At 42.5% G+C, this 22,586-nt stretch overlaps 1 pseudogene; it reads right to left on the bottom strand.

The window, feature by feature from the left end:
* Positions 1-22,586, bottom strand: part of LOC106844300 (adhesion G protein-coupled receptor E2-like) — a 68,777-nt pseudogene that overhangs the window by 5,090 nt on the left and 41,101 nt on the right.

The raw sequence follows: 22,586 nt of genomic DNA, 5'->3' as shown, positions 1-22,586 counted from the left end.
TTCGAATATCGTGTCTCCTCAGGCAAAGGAAACAAGAAAATAAATAAACAAGTGGGACTACACCAGACTAAAAAACTTCTCCAAGGCAAAGGAAACCATGAATATAATGAAAAGACAACCCACCAACTGGGAGAAAACATTTGCAAATCACATATCTGACAAGGGGTTAATTTCCAAAATGCATAAAGCACTCAAGCAACTCAACAACAAGATAAGAGACAACCAGATCAAACAACGGGCAGAGGATGTGGACAGACATTTTTCCAAACAAGATATACAGATGGCCAAGAGACATGTGAAAAGATGTTCAATATCAGTAATTATTAGGGAAATACAAATCAAAACTACCCTAAGATACCACCTTACACCTGTTAAAATGGCTATAATCACTAAGACTGAAAAGAACAAATGTTGGAGAGGGTGTGGAGAAAAGGTAACCCTCCTACACTGCTGGTGAGAATGCAAACTGTGCAGCCACTCTGAAAAACAGTATGGAGATTCCTCAAAAATGTAAAAATAGAAACACCATATGATCCAGCTATCCCACTACTGGGTATGTATCTAAAGAACATGAAACCAACAATTCAAAGAGATTTACACACCCCTCTGTTCACTGCAGCATTATTCACAACAGCCAAGACATGGAAGCAACCCAAGTGCCCATTAACTAATGAATAGGTAAAGAAGATGTGGTATATATATACAATGGAATACTACTCAGCCATAAAGAAGACAAAACCATCCCATTTGCAACAACATGAATAGAACCTGAGGGTATTATCTCAAGCAAAATAAGCCAGACAGAGAAAGACAAACACTGCATGAGTTCACTCATATGTGGAAGATAAACAAACACATGGACAAAGAGAGAAGATTAGTGGTTACCAGAGGGGAAGGGGATGGAGGATGGACAAAAAGGGTAAAGGAGCACATATGTACAGTGATGGATAAAAACTAGACTATTGGTGGTGAGCGTGAAGCAGTCTACACAGGAAATGAAAACTAATAATGTGCATCTGAAATTACACAATGTAATAACCAATATGACCTCAATAAAACAATTGGTTAAAAATTAAAAATGCCACCTTAAAATTGCTACCTGTTTCTAAAACCAAAGGACTGCAAGCAACCTAATTGTCCACCAATGTAGGGCTAGCTATTGAAATTATGAAAAATTTACAAACAAAATGTTACTCATGTTTAAAAGAGAATGAAGAAGCTCTATACGTAGCTGAAGAACCTTCAAGATATGATGTTAATTGAAAAAAGTCAAAGTGCAGGAAAAATGTATGGTATGCAACCTTTGGTACTAAAAATATATTAAAAAATAAAAATATATGATTTTATGTTAACAAAATGCTTTTGATAGAAAAAAAGAAACTTCATTCACATCAGTGGTCACACCTCATTCTGACTCTCAGGCACCCCACCCCCACCCTAGCCCCAGGGCACTATTAATCTATTTGCTGTCTATGTCATTTTGCCTATTCTGGACATTTTACATACAGAATCTTAAAATACGTGATCTATTATGACTGGATTCTTTCATTTAGCATAGTGTTTTCACGGCTCATTCAGGTTGCAGGATGTTTTCATCAGTGAAGATATTTTTTATTCTTTTTGTAATGGCTAAATAATATTCTAGTCTATGGCTATGCCAAACTTTGTTTATCCATGCATCAGTTGGTGGACATTTAGTTTCCAATTTCTGGCTATTTCGAATAATGCTGCTATGAGCATTCATGTACAAGTTTTGTGTGGACATAGGTTGTCATTTCTTTTGGGCATATAACCAGGAGAGGAATTGCTGGGTCACATGGTAGCTATGTGTTCCAACTTTGAGAAACCAGCAAACAGTTTTCCAAAGCAGCGGCACTATTTTAAATACCAGCCAGCAACGTCGGAGGGTTCTGCTTTTCCCACAGCCTTGCAACACTTTATACTATGTGTTATTTTTTCATTTTTTAAACATTAAAACTGAGTGTGAAGCGATATCTCATTTTGTGGTTTGTAATTTACCTTTTCCTATTGACTAATGATGTTGAACAACTTTTCATGCACTTAGTGGTCATTTACATACATTCAAAGAAATGTCTAAATTCCAAACTGTTCATATATAAATTGAATTATTTGTCTTCCACTGTTGAGTTGTTCAATTTAATTTTAACAACAGTGCAAAACAGAAGTTCTCTTATGATCACAGGTTGGTTACGGTGGAATAGAGAGCTTACGTCTATTGCTGAAGGTTCTACTAACAGACAGTGAGAGAATTCACTCTTGATCCCACATTAGTGCAAAGTATAGAGTGAGGTGGGACATTTCAAGAAAATGGAGAGTGAGGCAGGACACTTCAGGACAATGGAGAGTGAGGCAGGACATATCAGGACAATGAACTATACACTGACAAGAATGTAATCAAGAAAGAACTGAAGTGTCTGAGACGGACACCTGGAAAGAGCTCAGCTGAGCAGGTGAACATAAGTTTTAGCAGCATGTTGTGGTTAAGAGTGCACGTCCCAGGAGACTGACTTCCTGAATGGAGGAGTGAGGACCTTGGTAAACTTGCTCTCCTTCTAAAACTACAAAAATATAAGAATAACAACTAAAAGCAACCGTTTCAAAACTCTAGCAATTACTCCAAGCCACAAAACAAACTGAAAATAGCCTATCCAAGAGAACCTGCTGACCATCAATAAGACTGGAAAGGAAGGAGTCTGTGAAGTTTCAACTTGGAGCCTTTTCCATTCCTTCTCTCCCCAGCTTGGTGGTGCAGCAGTCAAAAGTTGACAGCATTCCAGAAAACAGAGGGAGCTGACTACATCCAGATATCTGTTAACAGTATCATCATATCCTTAGAGCACAGTCAGCATTTTTCCAGACCCTTTGACTCCCTGGGAACATTTTCTTCTCCAAGTTTGGTGGCTCTTTGATGTGACTAATAGTTCCTCTCAGCTGGGGACAAAAAAGCCTACTCCATGGGAATTTCCAAACCAATAGCAAACTGCTGTCACACACCAGCTGCCTAAGGCTGTGATTTTAGGCAGGGTCAACAAGGACTTGTCTGGGGAATTTAAAAGGAAATACTGGAGAACTAAAGGACCATAGGGAATTTTGAAAAGCTCTGAAAGTTTCCTGAAAATTCAGGATCCTTAAGGATGGGTCCGGGCTCAGGAAAGGCCTGGGAATAGAAAGACACAATCCTCTCACCTCTGGCTGACCTTGAGGCTTTGTGCAATCAGGAAGTGAAAGCTCAGTCTGTTATGTAAGCCCCTGAAGGTGGAAGGTGCGCCTTGCCCCACAGATGCCTTTGTAAAAGAGTACAGAGCACATAGGCAAGGCATTTAAGGAAATCTTCTGACCAGACATTGAGTGGCCACTAAATTATCATGAACCAGGTATGACTCCCTGGGCTCCCAGGATTGGAAAAAAGTAACAAGAACTTAAAGAATCCAGCAGAATACTAGCCACATTCTGCAGAGAATGATCAATATGCACAATTAGTTCAGGAAATTCACTAAGAATCTAGAAACAACAACAAACCTTTGAGCAATCTGATAGCAGGAGTGTTACAATATATCATCTAAAACTCTTACTTTTAAACAAAACTTTATGATGTATACAAAGAAGCAAAATAGTATGCATCACACACATGAAAAGAAATCCGCCAAAAACAGTATCCCAGGAGAGGCACAGGTTTTGGACTTAGTACACAAAGTCCCTAAATGAGTTATTATAAATATATTAAAAGAACTAAAATAAACCACGTCTGGAAAATTAAAGGAAACTATAACAAAAATGTCTCACCAAATAAAGAATACAAATGAAGGAATAGAAATTATGAATGGAACCAAATGGGAATTCTAGAGTTGAAAAGTACAATAACCAAAATGAAAAATTATGGAGAGGGGCTCATCAACAGAATTGAGCTGGCAAAAGAAAGACTTAGTGGGGTCAGCCCCAGTGGTGTAGTGGTTAAGTTCAGCACACCACTTCAGCTCCCGGGTTCACTCCCAAGGTGTGGACCCACACCACTCATGGCCTAGCAGGGCAGCAACCCATCTACAAAATAGAGGAAGAAGGGCAGAGAAGGTAGCTCAGGGCAAACCTTCCTCTGCAAAAAGAGGAAGATCGTGACAGATGTTAGCTGAGGGTGAAGCTCCTCATCAAATAAAACAAGGAAGAAGGAATTAAAGAATTTCATTTAGGTAAATAAAGATTATGCAGACTCAGGGAGAGGAAGAAAAAAAGAATGAAGAATAGCGAAGAGAGCCTCAGAGACCTGTGACACAGGACCGAATGCACCCACATACACATAATTGACATCCTAGAGAAAGATAAAGCAAAAGGGCAGAAAAATACCTGGAGAATGAAAGGCTGAAAACTCCCTAAATTTGAAGAAAAATATTAATCTACACATCCAAGAAGCTCAATGAACTCCAAGTGGAGTAAACTCAAAAAGAGCCATGCCTAAAAACAGCATAGAGCTACTGACAAGAGTCAAGGATACAATCTAGAGAGTGGCAGGAGGAAACTGACTTTTCATGTACAGGAGATCCTAATAAGACAAACACATGACTTCTTGTCAGACACCATGGTGGCCAGAAGGCAGTAGGGTAACATCTTGAAAGAGTCAAAAGAAAAAAGATAGTGAACCCAGACTTCCATATCTAACTAAATTCTCCTTGAATAAAACAAGAAATTCAGTCATTTCAATATAAACAAAAATAATATAATTCTTGCTAGCAGAACTGTTCTATAGGAAATACTGAATGAGCTGTTCAGGTTGATATGAAAGGACACTAGACAGTAACTGGAACCCACACAAAGGAATAAAGAGTGCCATTAAATGTAACCACATAGGGCTCATGAAAGCCACTATAAACATATTTTTCTTTGTAACTCTTTTTTTCTCCTGTTTTAATACACAACTGTATGAAGCAATACTTACAAAACTGTGTCAAAGGGCTTATAAGATATAAAGATATAATTTTTATGACAACAGTAATACAAAAGAGGAGGAATGGAATAGAGAAACATTGGAAGAAACTTTTTGTATGATAATGAAATTGAGTTAGATGCTAATTGCAATCTTCAGGGTAAATAAAAAAATATAGTAAAAAGAATAGCAAAATTAAGCAGGTACACTAGAAAACATCTACTTAACAGAAGGGAAGACAGAAATGAGGAATAGAAGAATAAAAAAAAGAGATAAGATAGATAGGAAATAAATATCAAATGGCATACAAACCAGACCTTACCAGTAATTACATTATATACGAATGTGTTAGACACCATAATCAAAAGTCAGAGAACGGTAGTATGGATTAAAACATTTTTTTCTATCTACTTGAAGACACACTGTGGATTCAAAGACACAAATAGGATGAAAGTAAAAGGATACAAGGAGCAACCAAATGAGAGCTAGGGTGGATATATTGACATTAGACAAAATAGACTTTAAGACAAAATTGTTAAAGACGAACAGGACATTTTGTAACAATACGAGGGTCAGTCCATCAAGAAGATATAACAACTGTTAACATATACACACCAAACAACAGAGTCCCTAACACATGAGAGAAAACCTGAGATTGAAGGGAGAAACAGACAATTCAACAAGAGTAGCTGAAGACTTCCACAGCTCTCAAGTGGGTTTGTTCGTGTCCCCTCAAAATATGTTCCCGAGTCCTAACCCCTGGCACCTGTGATGGTGACCTCACTTGGAAATAGGGTCTTCACAGGTGGAATTAAATTAAGGATCTCAATACGAGATCATCCTCAATTTAGAGTGGATCCTAATTCCAATAGCTAGTGTCCTCATAAGAGAAAAGAGAGGGATATTCAGAGACTGATGCACAGATGCATTGGAAGACAGAGGCAGAGATCCGAGTTTTTCAGCCTACAGCTGATGAATTCCTTGAACTACCAGAGCTGGAAGAGGCATGGAAGGATTCTCCCCTAGGGCCTTCAGAGGGATTGCAGTCCTGCCAACACCTTGATTTCGGACTTCTGGCCTCCACAACTGTGAGAGAACATGTGTCTCCTATTTTAAACCACTAAGTTTACAGTACTTTGTTAGCACAGCCCTAGGAACTAATACCATGTCACTTTCAATAATGGATGAATAACGAGGCATAAGATCAATAAAGAAATTGAATATTAGGAGATCTAACAGACTCCATAGAATTTTCCACTCAACAACAGAAAAAGGCACATTCTTCTCAAGTGCATGAAGAACATTCTTTAGGATACAATAGACCTTAACTTAGGCGTTAAACAAGGCCTCAACAAAATTTTAAAAATTGGAATCATAGAAACTATTTTTTCCAACCACAAATGAACGAAATTAGAAATCCACAACAGGAGAAAATTGGAATTTCATAAATGTGGAGAAATTAAACACTTTCCTAAATGACCAATAGCTATGGTCAATTGATTTTCAACAAGGAGGCTAAGACAATTCAATGGAGAAAGAATATCCTGTTCAACAAATGATGTTGGGAAAATTGGGTATCCACATGCAAAAGAATAAAATCAGGGCCCTTCCTCACACCATAGAGAAAAATTAACTCAATAGCTATTACGGACATAACTGTTACAGCTAAAACTATAAAACTTCTATAAGAAAAACTTGGAGTATCTCTTTGCTCTTTGCATCCTTGGGTTAGGCAATGGTTTCTTAGATATGACATCCTGAGCACTACCAATAAAAGAAAAATAGATACATTTGACATCATCAAAATTAAAAACTTTCTTGATTTAAAGAAAGCACATTATAAAGACAGTGAAAAGACAGATTGGTAGAAAATACTCGCAAATTGTACATTGATAATGGACTAGTAACCTGAGCATATTAAGCACTCTTACAACTCAACAATAAAAAGAAAAATAGCCCAATTACAACCTGGGCCAAAGATGTGAATAGGCATTTCTCCAAAGAAGATATGCAAATGGTCAATAAGCACATGAAAAGATGCTCAACATCATTAGTAATCAGGGAAATGCAAATCTAAACCCCAGTGAAATACCACTTCACACTCATGAGGATGGCTAAAATATAAAACATAGAAAACAAGTTTTCACAACAATGTGGAGAAATTGAAACCCTCATATATTGCTGACAGGAATGTAAAATGTGGGACAGACACTTTAGAAAACAGGAGGTGGTTTGTCAGAATGCTCAACATAGATTTGCCATATGACCCAGCAATTCTACTCATAGATATACACCCAAGACAAATGAAAACACAAGTCCACACAAAAACTTGTACATGTATGTTTACAGCAGCATCATTCATAACAGCAGAAAAATGTAAATAATTTAAATGCTTAGCAACTGATGGACGGATAAACAAAATGCGATATATCCACATAATGGAATATTATTTACAAGACAATGACAATACCAGCAACCTCAACAAAGTATGAAGTCATCATACTCACCAAAAGATGGATAAACCTTGAACACACCATGCTAAGTGAAAGAATCCAGTCAGAGAAGATTGCATGCATGACATAATTTAAGTGAAATATCCACAGTAGGCAGGTCCACAGAGACACAAAGTGGATGAGTGACTGTCAGGGGTTGGGGTGGAGGAGTGGGTAGTGGGAATGGGGAGTGAATGTTACTGTACACGTGCTTTCCTTTGAGGGGTTGAAAGTGTTCTAGACAGAAGATGGTGTCAAGATGGCAGCATAGGAGGATTCTGAACTCACCTCCTCCCACGGACACAACAAATTTACAACTACTCTTGGAACAACGACCCATCAGAGAGAACTGACAACTGGATAAAAATAACCCCCACAACAAGGGACAGTCCTGATCGAGGTGGAAAGGCAGAAATTCCTGTCTGGAGAGAAAAAAGGCCACCTTTGCTAGCCACCATGCTTCACGGCCGGTCAGGAGCAATCTTAAGGTACGAAGCCTTCCCTGGAGGAGTGGGGGATCTGAGCAAGAGAGTGTTACCACTATAGTCCGTGGCTTTTGGACCCAGCACAACCAAGACGAGTGTCCCAATATCTGGCTTTGCTGGCTACCAACTACAATGGAGAACACCCCCAGAAAAGCTATTGGAAATAAGGGAAAAAACCATGCTCTTAAAGGGCCCACACACAAATTCACCCATTTTGGAAAGCAACCTAAAATTACCAGAGAGGAGTACAGTCCTTTGATGAAAAGAGACTCACCAGACAGGCTCTGGGTGCATTTTGGTGAAAGGTGAGACCTCTCTGGGCACTGAGACATTGGTGGGAGCCATTTTTGTGACCTAGCCGAGGCAGGCTCACACAGACGCTGGCAGACGCCATTGGAGTTCTTCCCCTGGCCTGTTAGCCCAGGCTCTGCCCTACTCACTAGAGCACTGATTTAATCCAGCTCACCCAGGGCAGGCAGCCCACCCTAGGGACAGGCCCCACCCAACAGCAAGCCCTCAGGAAACTTTTGGGACCATATAGGTGGGGTGTCAGGAAGCCACTCTGCAGCCAGGTGAGTGGGTCCGCCTCTGTGGGGACGGGTGGTCGTGAGGAGCGGGTGGAGTGTGTGAGGCATTGGTGGACTGTGTGGGGGCCTCTGCAGTGGGGCGACTGGGTCTGCATCAGTGGGCAGGGGTGCACACATGGGGCAGAACTGTGTTGACAGGGTATGCAGCCCTGTGCATGGTGGGGCCTGTCGGCTGCAGCAGACTTCTGCTTCTCATCAGCCACATAGGGGATCAGCCTCCCCTTCCAAAGCCTGAAACAGTTGGGTTCTCCTGTGCCTGGGGCCAGCCCCACTCAGCTGCAATCCTGAGAGAGCTGACACTAGCCTTACAGGCTGTAGGCCTACAACTGTAAGCCCCTGAGCCTAGCAACCAGACATGCTGGGTGCCTACTTATGTAACAGAAAAACTGTTACAAGAACGTGCTATTAGACCTAGCAGCCAACAGTTCTGGGGTTCCCCAAACCCAACAAAGTGACTGAAGGATCCACAACAGCCACACGCAGCTGAGAAACACAACCAGCTGGCCAGGGGGACAGCCAAGCCTCTCTGGCCACCTGAGCAAGAGCAAGCGTGCCACAACAGAGGGACACCTGTAGCCCACACAGGGGACACCCCTGGAATATTTGGAACTGGTGATGAGAGGGAATCACACTGCTGGGCCTCATAAGTCATCTCTTACATAAGCCCACCTCTTCAAGATGGGCAGATGTAGCTGACCCACCTGGTACATAGATATAAGCACAGAGAAACAGGCAAAATGAGAAAACAAAGGAGTATGTTCCAAGTAAGGGAACAGGACAAAACCCCAGGAAAAGCACTAAACGAAGCAGAAATTTAAAAAAAAAAAAAAAAAAGCTACCTGACAGAGTTCAAACAAAAAGTCATAAAGAGCTCACTGATCTTGAAAGAAGAATGGATGAACTCAGCAAGAAGGTCAACAAAGAATTGGAAAATATAAGAAAGAACCAATCAGAAATGAAGAATACAATACTGGAAAAGAAAAATTCACTAGAGGGACTCCGTAGCAGAATAGATGATACAGAAGAATGGATCAGGGAGCTGGATGGAAAACTAGGGGAAATCACCCAAGCTGAACAGATAAAAGAAAGGAAAATTAGAAAGAATGAGGACAGTCTAAGGGACCTCTGGGACAACATCAAGCACACTAACATTCATATTATAGATGCCCCAGAAGGAGAAGAGAGAGACAAAGGGGTAGAGAATCTATTTGAAGAAATAATAGCTGAAAACTTTCCTAACCTATGGAAGGAAACAGACATCAGATAAAGGAAGTAGAGAGCATGAAACAAGATAAACCCAAAGAGGCCCACACCAAGATACACTATAATTAAATGTCAAGAATTAATGATAAAGAGAGAATCCTAAAAGCTGAACGAGAAAGCCAGCAAGTTATATAGAGAGGAAACCCCATAAGGCTATCAGCCGTCTTCTCAGCAGAAACTGTACCGGCTAGAAGGGAGTGGCATGATATATTAAAGTGCTGAAAGGAAAAACCCTACAGCCAAGAAGGCTCTACCCAGCAAGGTTATCATTCAGAATGGAAGGAGAGATAAAGAGCCTCCCAGACAGGAAAATCTAAAGGAGTTGATCACCAAGAAACCAGCCCTACAAGAAATGCTAAAGGGACTTCTTTAAGTGGGAAAGAGAAGGCCACAAACAGGAAAAAGAAAATTATTTTTAAAAAAGCAATAAACTCATTGGTAAAGGCAAATATACAGTAAAGGTAGCAGATGAAGCACTTATAAAGATAATATGAAGGTCAAAAGACAAAAGTGTTAAACCTATCTATTTCCTTAAGAGGGTAACGGATAAACACACACAAGAAAAGAGGTTACACATGATACCAAAAACATAAAATGTGGGAAAAGGGGAGCAAAAGAGTACAGCTTCTAGCAGGAGGTCAAACTAAAGAGTCCATTGACTTGATATAGATTGCCATGTGTAGGTTATCATATATGAACCTCATGGTAATCACAAACCAGAAACCTATAATAAATACACAAAAAATTAAGAGAAAAGAACCCAAAGATAACACTAAAGAAAACCATCAATCCACAGGGAAGAGTGAAAGAGAAGAAGAAAGGAACAGAGAAAAATTGCTAAAACATCCCTCCAAAAATAACATGATGGCAATAAGTACACAATTATCAAGGGCTTCTTTAAATGTCAATGGACTAAATGCTCCAATCAAAAGGGATAGGGTGGACTAGATAAAAAAAAAAAAAAAGACCATATATATGCTGCATACAAGAGACACTCACAAACTGAAAGTGAGGGGATGGAAATAGTTACTCCATGTAAATTTCGATGGAAAGAAAGCTGGGGTAGCAATACTCACATCAGACAAAACAGACTTTAAACAAACACTGTAAAGAGACAAAGAAGGGCTCTACAGATGATAAAGGCAACAATGCAACAAGAGGATATAACATTTGTAAATGTAAATATCTATGCACCCAACATAAGAGCACCTAAATACATAAAGTGATTATTAGCAAACATAAAAGGAGAAATAGACAGCAATAATAATAATGGTATGGTATTTAGCACCCCACTTACACCAATGGATAGGTCATTCAAACAGAAGATCCATAAGAAAATATTGGCCTTAAATGACACAGTAGACCTGGTGGACTTAGCAGATATATACAGAATGTTCAATCCAAAAACTGCAGAACACACATTCTTTTCAAATGCTAATGGAACATTCTCCAGGATAGATCACATATTAGACCACAAAACAAGTCTCAATAAATTTAAGAAGATTTGAAATAATACCAAGCATCTTTTTGACCACAACAGTATGCAACCAGAAATCAACTACAGGAAGAAAATCAGAAAAGCCACAAATATGTGGAGATTAAACAAAATGCTACTGAACAACGATTGGGTCAATGAAGAAATCAAAGGAGAAATTAAAAAATACCTGGAGACAAATAAAAATGAAAATATGATGTACCAAAATTTATGGGATACAGCAAAAGCCATTCTAAGAGGGAAGTTTATAGCAATACAGGCCTACCTCAACAAACAAGAAAAATCCCAAATAAACAATCTAACAGTGCACCTAAAGGAACTGGAAAAAGAAGGACAAACCAAGCCCAAAATCAGTAGAAGGAAGGAAATAATAAAAATCAGAGCAGAAATAAATGAAATAGAGACTTAAAATACAATAGCAAACATCAATGAAACCAAGACTTGGTCCTTTGAAAAGATAATCAAAATTGACAAATCTTTAGCCAGACTCACAAAGAAAAAAAGAGAGACAGCTCAAATAAATAAAATCAGAAATGAAAGAGGAGAAATTACAGTGGACACCTCAGAAATACAAAAGATTATAGGAGAATATTATGAAGAGCTATACGCCAACAAATTGGAAAATCTAGAGAAATGGATAAATTCTTAGAATCATACAACCTTCCAAAACTGAATCAAGAAGAAATAGAGAATTGGAATACACCAATCATCAGTAAGGAGATCAAAACAGTAATCAAAACCCTCCCCAAAAATAAAAGTCCAGGACCAGACGGCTTCCCCGGTGAATTCTACCAAACATTCAAAAAAGAATTAATATCTATCCTCCTCAAACTCTTCCAAAAAATTGAAGAGGAGGGGAGCTTCCAAACTCATTCTATGAAGCCAATGTTACCCTGATACTGAAACCAGACAAGGATAACACACAAAAGAAGAAAATTACAGGCCAGTATCACTGATAAATATCAATGCAAAAATGCTCAACAAAATACTAGCAAATTGAATACAACAATACATTAAAGAGCTCGTACACAATGAACAAGTGGGATTTATTCCATGGATGCAAAGATAGTTCAACATCTGCAAATCAATCGACACGATACACCACATTAACAAAATGAAGAATAAAAAATCACATGATCATCTCAATAGATGCAGAGAAAGCATTTGACAAGATACAGCATCCATTTATGATAAAAACTCTGAATACAATGAGTATAGAAGGAAAGTGTCTCAACATAACAAAGGCCACATATGAAAAACCCACAGCTAATATCATTCTCAACGGAGAAAAACTGAAAGCTATCCCTCTAAGAACAGGAACCAGACAAAGATGCCCAGAGTCACCACTCTTATCTAACATATTATTGGAAGTGCTAGCCAGAGCAATCAGGCAAGAAAAAGTAATAAAAGGGATCTAAATTGGAAAGGAACAAGTGAAACTGTCACTATTTGCAGATGACATGATTTTATACACAGAAAACTCTAAAGAATCCATGAAAAACTTTTAGAAGTAATAAATTAATATGGTAAAGTTGCAGGATACAAAATCAACATGCAAAAGTCAGTTGTGATTCTATACACTGACAATGAAGTAGTGGAAAGAGAAATTAAGAAGACAATCCCATTTTCAATTGCAACACAAAGAATATAATACCTAGGAATAAACTTAACCAAAGAGGTGAAAGATCTGTACACTGAAAACTATAAAACATTGTTGAAAGAAATAGAAGAAGCCACAAAGAAATGGAAAGACACTCTGTGCTCATGGATTAGAACAATTCACATAGTTAAAATGTTCATATTTCCTAAAGCAATCTACAGATTCAATGCAATCTCTATCAAAGTTCCAACAACATTTTTCACAGAAACAGAACAAAGAATCCTAAAATTTATATGGAACAACAAAGGACCCCAAATAGCTAAACGAATCTTGAGAAAAAAGAACAGAGCTGGAGGTATCACAGTCCCTGATTTCAAAATATACTCCAAAGCTGTTGTAACCAAAATATCATGGTAGTGGCACAAAAACAGACACACAGATCGATGGAACAGAACCAAAAGCCCAGAAATAAACTTACACATCTATGGACAGCTAATTTTCGACAAAGGAGCCAAGAACATACAATGGAGAAAGGAAAGTCTCTGCAATAATTGATGTTGGGAAGACTGGACAGCCACATGCAAAAGAATGAAAGTATACCATTATCTTTCACCATATACAAAAATTAATGAAAAATAGATTAAAGACTTGAAGGTAAGACTTGAAACCATAAAAATTATAGAAGAAAACATAGGCTATACACTTTGATATCAGACTTAGCAGCATATTTTCAAGGAGCACTTCCAACTGGGCAAGAGAAACAATAGAAAAAATAAGCAAATGGGACTACATCAAACTAAAAAGCTTCTGCACAGCAGTGGAAATCATCAACAAACTAAAAGACAACCTAACAATTGGGAGAAGATATTTACGAACCATATATCAGATAAGGGGTTAATATTCAAAATATACAAAGAAACATACATCTCAACAACAAAAAAACTAACAACCCAATTAAAAAATGGGCAAAAGATCTGAACAGACATTTCTCCAAAGAAGATATACGGATGGCCAACAGGCACATGAAAAGACGTTCAACATCACTATCAGGGAAATGTTAATCAAAACAACAATGAGAGATCACCTCACTCCCATCAGAATGGCTATAATTAACAAGACAGGAAACAATGAGTGTTGGAGAGGATGTGGGGAGAAGGGAACACTCGTACACTGCTGGTGGGAGCACAGACTGGTGCAGACACTATGGAAAGCAGTATGGAGAATCCTCCAAAAATTAAGAATAGATCTACCATGTGATCCAGCTGTCCCACTCCTGGGTATTTATCCAAAGAACTTGAAGACACAAAGGCATAAATATACATGCACCCCTATGTTCATTGCAGCATTATTCACAATAGCCAAGACTTGGAAGCAACCTAGGTGCCCATCAAGAGACGAATGGATAAAGAAGATGTGGTATACATACACATGAAATACTACTCAGCCATAAAAAATGAGGAAATCCGGTCCTTTGTGACAACATGGATGGACCTTGGGGGTATTATGCTGAGTGAAATAATTCAGAGGGAGAAAGTCAAATACTGTATGACCTCACTCATAAGTAGGAGATAAAAACCAGAAGGAACAATCACATCAAGACAGAGATTGGACTGGTGGTTAGCGGGGGCGTGGAAGCGGGTGGAGAGGGTGATGAGGCACACGTGTGATGATGGATTCTAATTAGTCTCTGGGTGGAGAACAGGATGTAATCTACACAGAAATCAAAATATAATGATGTACACCTGACAGTTATGTAATATAAAAAATGTAACCACAATTAAGAAAATGTTCTAAAATTAGATTGTGGCGAAGGCTGCACAACTCCATGGTTAGTTTAAAAGTCACTGATCTGGACACTTGAAAGCGGTAAATTTTAGGGATGTGAAATACATTTCAATGAAAATGTAAAAACGTTAAACCTAGTATGAAAAGCTGACAATAAAAGACAGCAAGCTCTGGAGGATGGCTGTCTGGATTGGAATCCCAGCTCTGCTACGTGCCAGCTGTGCACCTTTGGGGATTCACCTAAACTATGTGTGCCTCAGTTTACTCAACTGTAAAATGGGGCAAATGAAAGTACGCATCTACTTCATTGTATTGGTGTGAGGATTAATTAAGATATCACATAGAAAAATGGTTAGAAAAGTGCCTGGCCCAAAAGAAGCACCTTGTAAATCTTAACTATGATACAATCTACTATTTTGATTATTTAAATCAGCTCTACTTTTCCAAATTAAAAATTGGAATATGTTATAGGATTTGGATAAAGAAGCAGGCTAGATTTTGTTAATTTTGATTTCATCTTTGCAATTTGAAGGACAGAGATTGAAAGACATTCTCCTTAATTGTTATCTTCCACCAGAAAAATTCCCTGGGGATTATTACCTAGTCTCTCTCCATATTATGCTCTCGGGTAATCAAAATACTATGCTGGTTCTATGATGGCCGTGGTCATGCTGGAGAAGATAAGGACAAACGGGAAAGTGCATTTACCGGGTGGTTGTTCCATAAAGGTCTGGCCTGGATGTTGCAGAAATGGCCACGATCACAGCCGGGACTCTGTAGCCCACAGGGAACATGAGCTTCTTCATGAACCTGCTCACACTGGAGCAGTTGACCACCATCAGGTTGCGCGCAGTGAGGAAGAGGTGCAGGCCCTCCAGCAGCATCCAGGTGAAGGAGGCCAGGTAGAGATAGTGTAAGGCGCCTGCGGTGATGGCACACAGCACCTAGGGGAGGAGTGAGGCCTCACCAGGAGGGAGTGTCAGGGTGGAGTGTGGTCCCAGGACCTGTCCTTTATGCTGGCATTGAGTTCAGAGCACCTGGTGTTAGGTCAAGGTCATCGAAAGTAGAGGTGGCTGATAATCAATGCCGGCACTGCCTGCCTTGGCACCACTCCTCAGGCCTCCTGAGGGACCCAAGGCTGTATTATTAAGGCATCCAGGGCAGCGTGGCTGCACGGACTCAGCACCCCCTGGGGCAGGCCAGAGGGTCCACTGCGACAGGGTCAGTACCTGGATCTCCGTTCAGTCGATGGCCGTGAGGAAGAGGAGGTGGGCCAGGAAGAGGCAGAGCGAGAGCTGCAGGTGGAGCGAGGTGCTGATGTTATGGATGGCTCTGCACAGCAGGAAGGTGAGGGCCGCCAGGAGGACGCACAGCAGAGAGAGGCTCAGCCCCACGTGGGTGATCACAGCTAGCATGGGATCCTCCTCCTGGGACCCAGCAAAGAGAAGATCACAGTCACCCCTTCCTGCTCTGGGGTAATGGCCCTTCCGCCATTTTTATTTTTATATTTAGGCATAGAAAAATTAGGAATGGAGGAGCCAGGTAAACTTGTGATGTTTGACTAAGTACCTACAGGTTCAGAACATTAGGACACCATGGGATTGTGAACTGATTGATTCAGAGCCTGGACGAAGCCCTGCCTCTCACAAGGGCTTATTTTCCTTTAGAGGTCACCTGAGTGAGTCTCTGGTTTTGGTGACCTAGAGGAACTCACCAGCTCATCCAGTCAGGGGAGGAGGCCAACACGGCCCCTGACCCACCTGTTCTCACTGGCTCCAGTGGTGCCCTCTGCCAAATTGTCCTTTCTGCAGACACTGAGCACTCCTGCACCAGAGACCCCTGAGGTGAGCAGAGGTCTAATTTGGCGACCATATCCCTGCCCCCAGGTAGACACACCCCTTCTTCCAGGTTTCCAGCAAAAGCCAATCCAGTGCTGCTGTGAAGGCATATGGCAGATGGAGGTCCCACATCAGGTCCTACATCAACTGACTTGAAGAGAAGGAGTTTCTCCTGGGTGGGCCTGGTCTAACCAGGTGAAACCCTGAAAGATCTGGGCTTATCCTGGAGAAAAACACTCAAAGTTCAAGCGAGTTTTCATGTGAGGGAGCTTCAGCTGCTGGCCTCCAGATAGGACCACTGACACCTTGTGAGAGAGCCCAGGAGACAACCACACGAGATGGGATGCAGGCGGCCCCCAGGTGCTGAGCATGGTCCCCCGCTGCCAGGTAGCAAGAAAGTGGGACCTCAGTCCTACAACTGCAAGGAATTGAATTCCCCCAACAACACACAGTGCAGAGGAGGACCCCAGGCCTCAGAGAAGAGGCTCGTAAGACCTGTAAGATGCTGACAGACAGCCCAGCTGCACCATGCAGGACTGCTGACCTGCAGAGACTGGGGGTGACACATCTGTGGGTCTTTAAGCTGCTGCATCTGTGGGAGTTGGTTACACTGTGATAGACTTTGAATGCAGCCCCTCTCAGGGCCCTCACCTGCACGTTGTAGTGGGCCGTGAGGACGGCAAAGCTGCTGAGGTGGGTACACTGGCAGGTGGTGCTGGTGTCTCTAGTGCCCACCGTCTGCAGCCTGTGGTGGCCCAATGACCACATCCACCCTGATCACGGTCCCAGAAGACACAGAGCACCTTCTGCCTTGGCCCAGGGGTCACTGACTGCAGGATCAGGGAGTGAGTGTGAGCTGCTGGTTGTGATGCTCGGAAATGCTGACCCAAAGCTGCCTTGCAACGGGCTTTCCTGGGGATATGATGCACCCAAACGGGAGCCTCCCTCAACCCTAAGGCTGCGCCCAGGACTCAGGCCTCTTCCCCACCCACAGCCCCCTCCCACCTGGACTCACATGGTTAAAGATGAAGGTGACTGGGGAGCTGAGGTTCTGAGTGTCATTGTTTCTCGAAAAGGCGGTGATGACATCTGAGAGCAGGACATGGGTGACTTCCTGCAGCAAGTCCTTGTGTGTCTCCCATACAACTTCCTGCCTCTCAGGGTCCAGGACCAGGGGCGCCTCAGCCAGCAGCTTTCCCATCCCTGGGGTGGAAACAAGGCCCACCACAGAAGGGCCTGCAGGACAAGGGCAAGGTTGACATCTTCGTGTCCCCAAGAGGACCCCTCCTTCTTCAGAGGGACTTTCTCCTTCTGGCCTCTCCATACCCGACACTTCCCTTTAACATTTAATCCTCTATTTGTCCCATCCCTGGACACTTGTCCCGCTGTTAAGCCTCAGTGGCCTTCTCCCCATCTCAGCCTTTACCTGAGTCAGCAGATCCCTGCACCGTCTCCCAGTTCAGCAGCATCTTCGCCCGATTCTGACTCAAGGAGATACTCCTGTTTCCCTGCTCCAGCACCTCCAGGGTCAGCTCTGAGAGTCGTGCGAGGCACACAGGGACTTAGATTAGCAATTGTGACTAAGTGGTTGATACAATATCATTGTTTCATATATATATGTATGTATATGCCAATATTATGTGTAATGCTATTATTTTTGTACCAAACAAAACCATTATTTTATATATACTATAATATTGCATCTAATATTTAGTAAAAATAATAATGGTTATATATGTATATCATCTGAATTTACAAAGGATTATAACAGAAACTATGAGTAATTATTCAATAACGAATTAGGTAACCTGGATGAAATAGACAAATTCCTAGAGACATATAAACTACAAAAGTGACTGAAGAATAAAAAAGTCTGAACAGCCGTATAAAGACATAAATAGATTTAATCAGTAATCAAAATATTCCCCAAATGAAAAGATCAGACCAGACAGCTTCACTGGTGAATTCTACCCACCATTCAAGGAAGAATTAACAGGAATCCTTTGCAAACTCCTTTATAAAATAGAAGAGGAAGGAACACTACCTAAATAACCCTAGAAGGCCACCACGACCTTGAAAACAAACCCAGAGAAAGACGTTGCAATAAAAGAAAACTACGGACACACCTCTTATGGACACAGATGAAAACATCTTCAGTGAATATTAGGAATAATTTATCCAAAGAGACTCAAGATATGTACACAAAAGACTCTAAAAGATTGGTGAAAGAAATTAAAAACCCTATATAAATGGAAAGACATCCTTTGTTCATGATTCGGAACTTAATATTGTTAAGATGGCAATACTCCCCAAAATGGCCTACAAATTCAGTGCAATACAATCAATATGCAACAACATTTATTATTTTTTGTAGAAATGGAAACACTGATCCTAAAATTCATATGGCATTGCAAGAGGCCCAAAGACCCAAAACAATCTTGAAAGTGAAAAACAAATTTGGAGCACTCACACCTTCTGATTTCAAACTTAGTACTATCCTACGGTAATCAACACACTATGGTGCTGGCGTGAGAATAGACAGATAGGACAACAAAATAGAATTGCGAGTCCAGAGATCAGCCCATATATCTACGGTTAGTTGATTTTCAACAAGGAATGCAAAGACCCCTCAATGGAGAGCAAATAGTCTCTTCCACAAACGATGCTGGGACATCTGGATATCCACAAGCAAAGAAGGGAACTGGACACCTACCTCACACAATACACAAAAATTAATTCAAAATGGACCAGAGACCTAAATTTAGGCACTAATATCAGAACAATGAGGATAAAATATAGAGACCTCTTACAACTCAACAACCTAAAGCCAAACAACCAAATTTAAAAATGAGCAAAGGACTTCAGTAAACATTTCACCAAAAAACAGACACTAATATTCAACCATTGCACGAAAAGACGTTAAATGTGGTGAGTCATCAGGAAAATGCAAATCAAGTCCAGAATGACAAATCACCTCACAGACACTAGAAAGTTAGTGATCAAAAAACAATTTGGAGGTAACAAGTGTCTCTGAGGATGAGGAGATTGGAACCCTTGTACTTCACTGGTGGGAACAGAAAGTGGTGCAGCCATCTTGGAAAAATAATTTGGTGGTTCCTCAAATGTTGAACATGGAATTACCACATCACTCAGCAATTCCACTCCTAAGTATGTACCCCAAAGAACTGAAAACTGGTATTCAAACAAAAACTTGTACACCAGTATTCAGAGTAACACTACTCACAGTGGTCAAAAGGTACAGAAACCCAGCTGTGCATCGATGGATGAATGGATAAACAGAGAGGTATATCCTTACATGGTAATATTATTCAACCATAAAAAGGAAAGAAATACTGACACACGTTAATACATGGATGAACCTCAAAAACACTATGCTGGGTGAAAGAAGCTAGACTAAAAGGTCACATGTTGTAGGATTCTATGTGCATGAAATGTCCACGATAGGCTAATCCACAGGGACGGAAAACAGATTCGTGGTTGCTGGGGGCTGGGGGAGGGAGGAATGAGGAGCAACTGCTTAGTGGCTGCAGGGTTTACTTCCGGGGCGATGAAGATATTTCAGAAATAGAGGTGATGGCTGTACAACTCCATGAATGTACCAAATGCCCCTGAATTTTACACTTTGGTACAAATGGTGAATTTTATTTTATGTGAATTTAACCTCAATAAAACAAATCATACTTCAATATCAAGTAATATTAAATTAATATTGTCCAAATTTAATAATCTGTTTTCTTTTGAAGCCATTCCTATTTTATCTCAAATTCATTAAATTAAATTAAATTCATCCTCTGCTGATAATTTATATTATGATGAAAATGCCTATTATTTATAGCTTTTCTTCATTTCTTTTAATCTCCTATTTTAATTTGTTTAAGAGAAGAACACTGAGATGCAAGCATGGTCACTGGCTCCAGTGAGGTAGGGGAGGAACGAGGCGGAGGACGGGCAGAGCAGGATCCCGGGGCAGACTCGGGTACTTGCCTGTGCCTGCAGGTGAATTGAAGGTCAACGACCCATTGGACAGAGCCTGGCTCAGCCCTCTCAGGACATCCTCCAGGCCAAAGAGCAGGTTAGCGGCCACACAGTGCTGCTCTGAGCGGGGCAGGGTCTCCAGGTCCCCTGGGGTCTCCAGCAGATCATCCACCGCGTGTATGAGACCCTGGAGGATGGGGACAGAGTCAGTGGGCCATGAGCAGAGAGTCTGCATGAAGACCTTGCCCACTTAGCTCAAAGAACAGACCCTAGAGACTATTTGGGAATAAATGTGGCACCGGATGGGATTCCCTGTGTCTTTGCCCCTGGAATCCAGCCACTCAGAGGTCATCCTGTTGGTGAATGCCAAGGGTGACATGAACCCGAAGTCCAGGAAAGCAAGAGGGAAGGTGTCAACAGCTGTACGTGGGCGTCTCACAGTGAGTACAGACACATGCTGGGGGCTGTCACCACCCACCCGGGAGGACCGGGGGTTGGGGGGGGGTGGTCAGAGCAGGGTGCCATCATGTTGGAGTCCGCCTCCTCCCAGACCAAAGATTTACCAGGCCTCTGTGGGGAAGGGGTTCCTCCACCTTGCTTCCTCTGGGTCCTGCCCCTACCTGGACGGTGACCTGGGCCGAGGCTGGCTTGAAGTGTTTGAGCAGATCCTGGACTCTTTCAAAGAAGCGGGAGAGACTCTGGGGGGAGGGGAGAAGAAGGCGTCAGGGAGCCTCGAGGGTGGGCGGGGAGCTTGGGGAAAAGAGGCGGACAGGGCGGGCTGCACGGGTGGGGGGGGGGGGAGGGGGGGGGATGGATTCCTGCCTCCCCGGCACCTGCTGGAGCCACTCACCTGGCTTTGGATTCTGGGGGGCGGAGCCCAGGTGGGGAAGGTCACCTCTGCAGGGGACAGACAGGTGTTCATTAGGGCTGAGAGGGTGGAGTCTGGGGTCGGGTCAGATCAGGTACCTTCGCACACAGTGCTGTTTTGGTCGTCGTGGAGCCCCGGCAGGGGTGTCCACCCTCGGCGGCAGCGGCACTTGTATGAGCCCAAGGTGTTGACGCAGACGGTGGAGTTGTGACATGGGTGCCACCCGGAGCTGCACTCATCGACATCTGGGGACACGAAGATGGGGTCAGGCCAGGTAACAGCCTGGATGAGGCCCCTCTCCCCTCCACGCCCTGCCCCCTTCTCCCTATTTACGTCCCCTCAGCCCCTCGGCTGGAGGTGACGCCACCTGGTGACGGCACACCCTGGGTGGTGACTCGAGGTCATGGGGAGTGCAGAGGAGACACAACAGGTGAGCCAGACGGATGTGCAGGTTATGAAATAGTGGGAACCTTCACCCCAGTTAGTAATCAGCTGCTGCCTGGGGTCCCGGGAGCCTTCCCCACGGTACCCCAGCTCCTTCTCCAGGACCCCCAGATCTTTTCCCATTTGGTCTCTAAAGGCTTAGCACCTGGCCCAGCAGGCACCCCCAGCCTTCATGCTGCTGGGGCCGCGTGGGAGCCATCGAGTATGTGAGCAGCTGTTCTGGGTGGGGGTCCCCAGGAGTGCAGCCACTGAGCTCTGGACCTGCACAGACGGTGCTGTCTGGGCCTTCGGGGGACCCAGGAACCGGCTTCCAGCCAGGGTGGCAGCAGCACTTGTAGCTGCCCAAGACACTGAGGCAGTGGGTGGAGCTGTGGCAGGGATTGTGCCCCGAGGCACATTCGTTCACATCTCAGGACAAAGCCAGAGGGTCAGGCCCTGCCCTCCACTCACTGCTCGCCCCTCACTGCCTGGCACTAGGACCCCAGCATTCTTGCACGCGCCACCACCTGGTGACCTTCACCTTCACCCTCAAAGCACCTTATGGTGGCCTCCCTGCAACGTGGCCTTGCAGGGATCACATCCCCCAGTTTACAGGCAGGGAAACCAAGAGGGAAACTGAGTCATGAGGGCTGGAATTTTTGACCAAGGACTCTTGCCGGCTCCCTCCAAGGCCCTGCTCCAGGTTCCCTTTCTGGAAAATGGAAGTGATAGCTTCCCCTGCTCCCGCGTGACAGTCGAGGAAGGGGCGAGGTCTAGGGGTGCTCTCAGGGGCAGGGGGATCCACAGGGGACCCAGGC

The sequence above is a fragment of the Equus asinus genome, chromosome 20 (genome assembly GCF_041296235.1).
Source record: "Equus asinus isolate D_3611 breed Donkey chromosome 20, EquAss-T2T_v2, whole genome shotgun sequence".
In the NCBI taxonomy this organism is placed as follows: Eukaryota; Metazoa; Chordata; class Mammalia; order Perissodactyla; family Equidae; genus Equus; species Equus asinus.
This window is presented reverse-complemented; position numbering and strand designations above follow the sequence as displayed.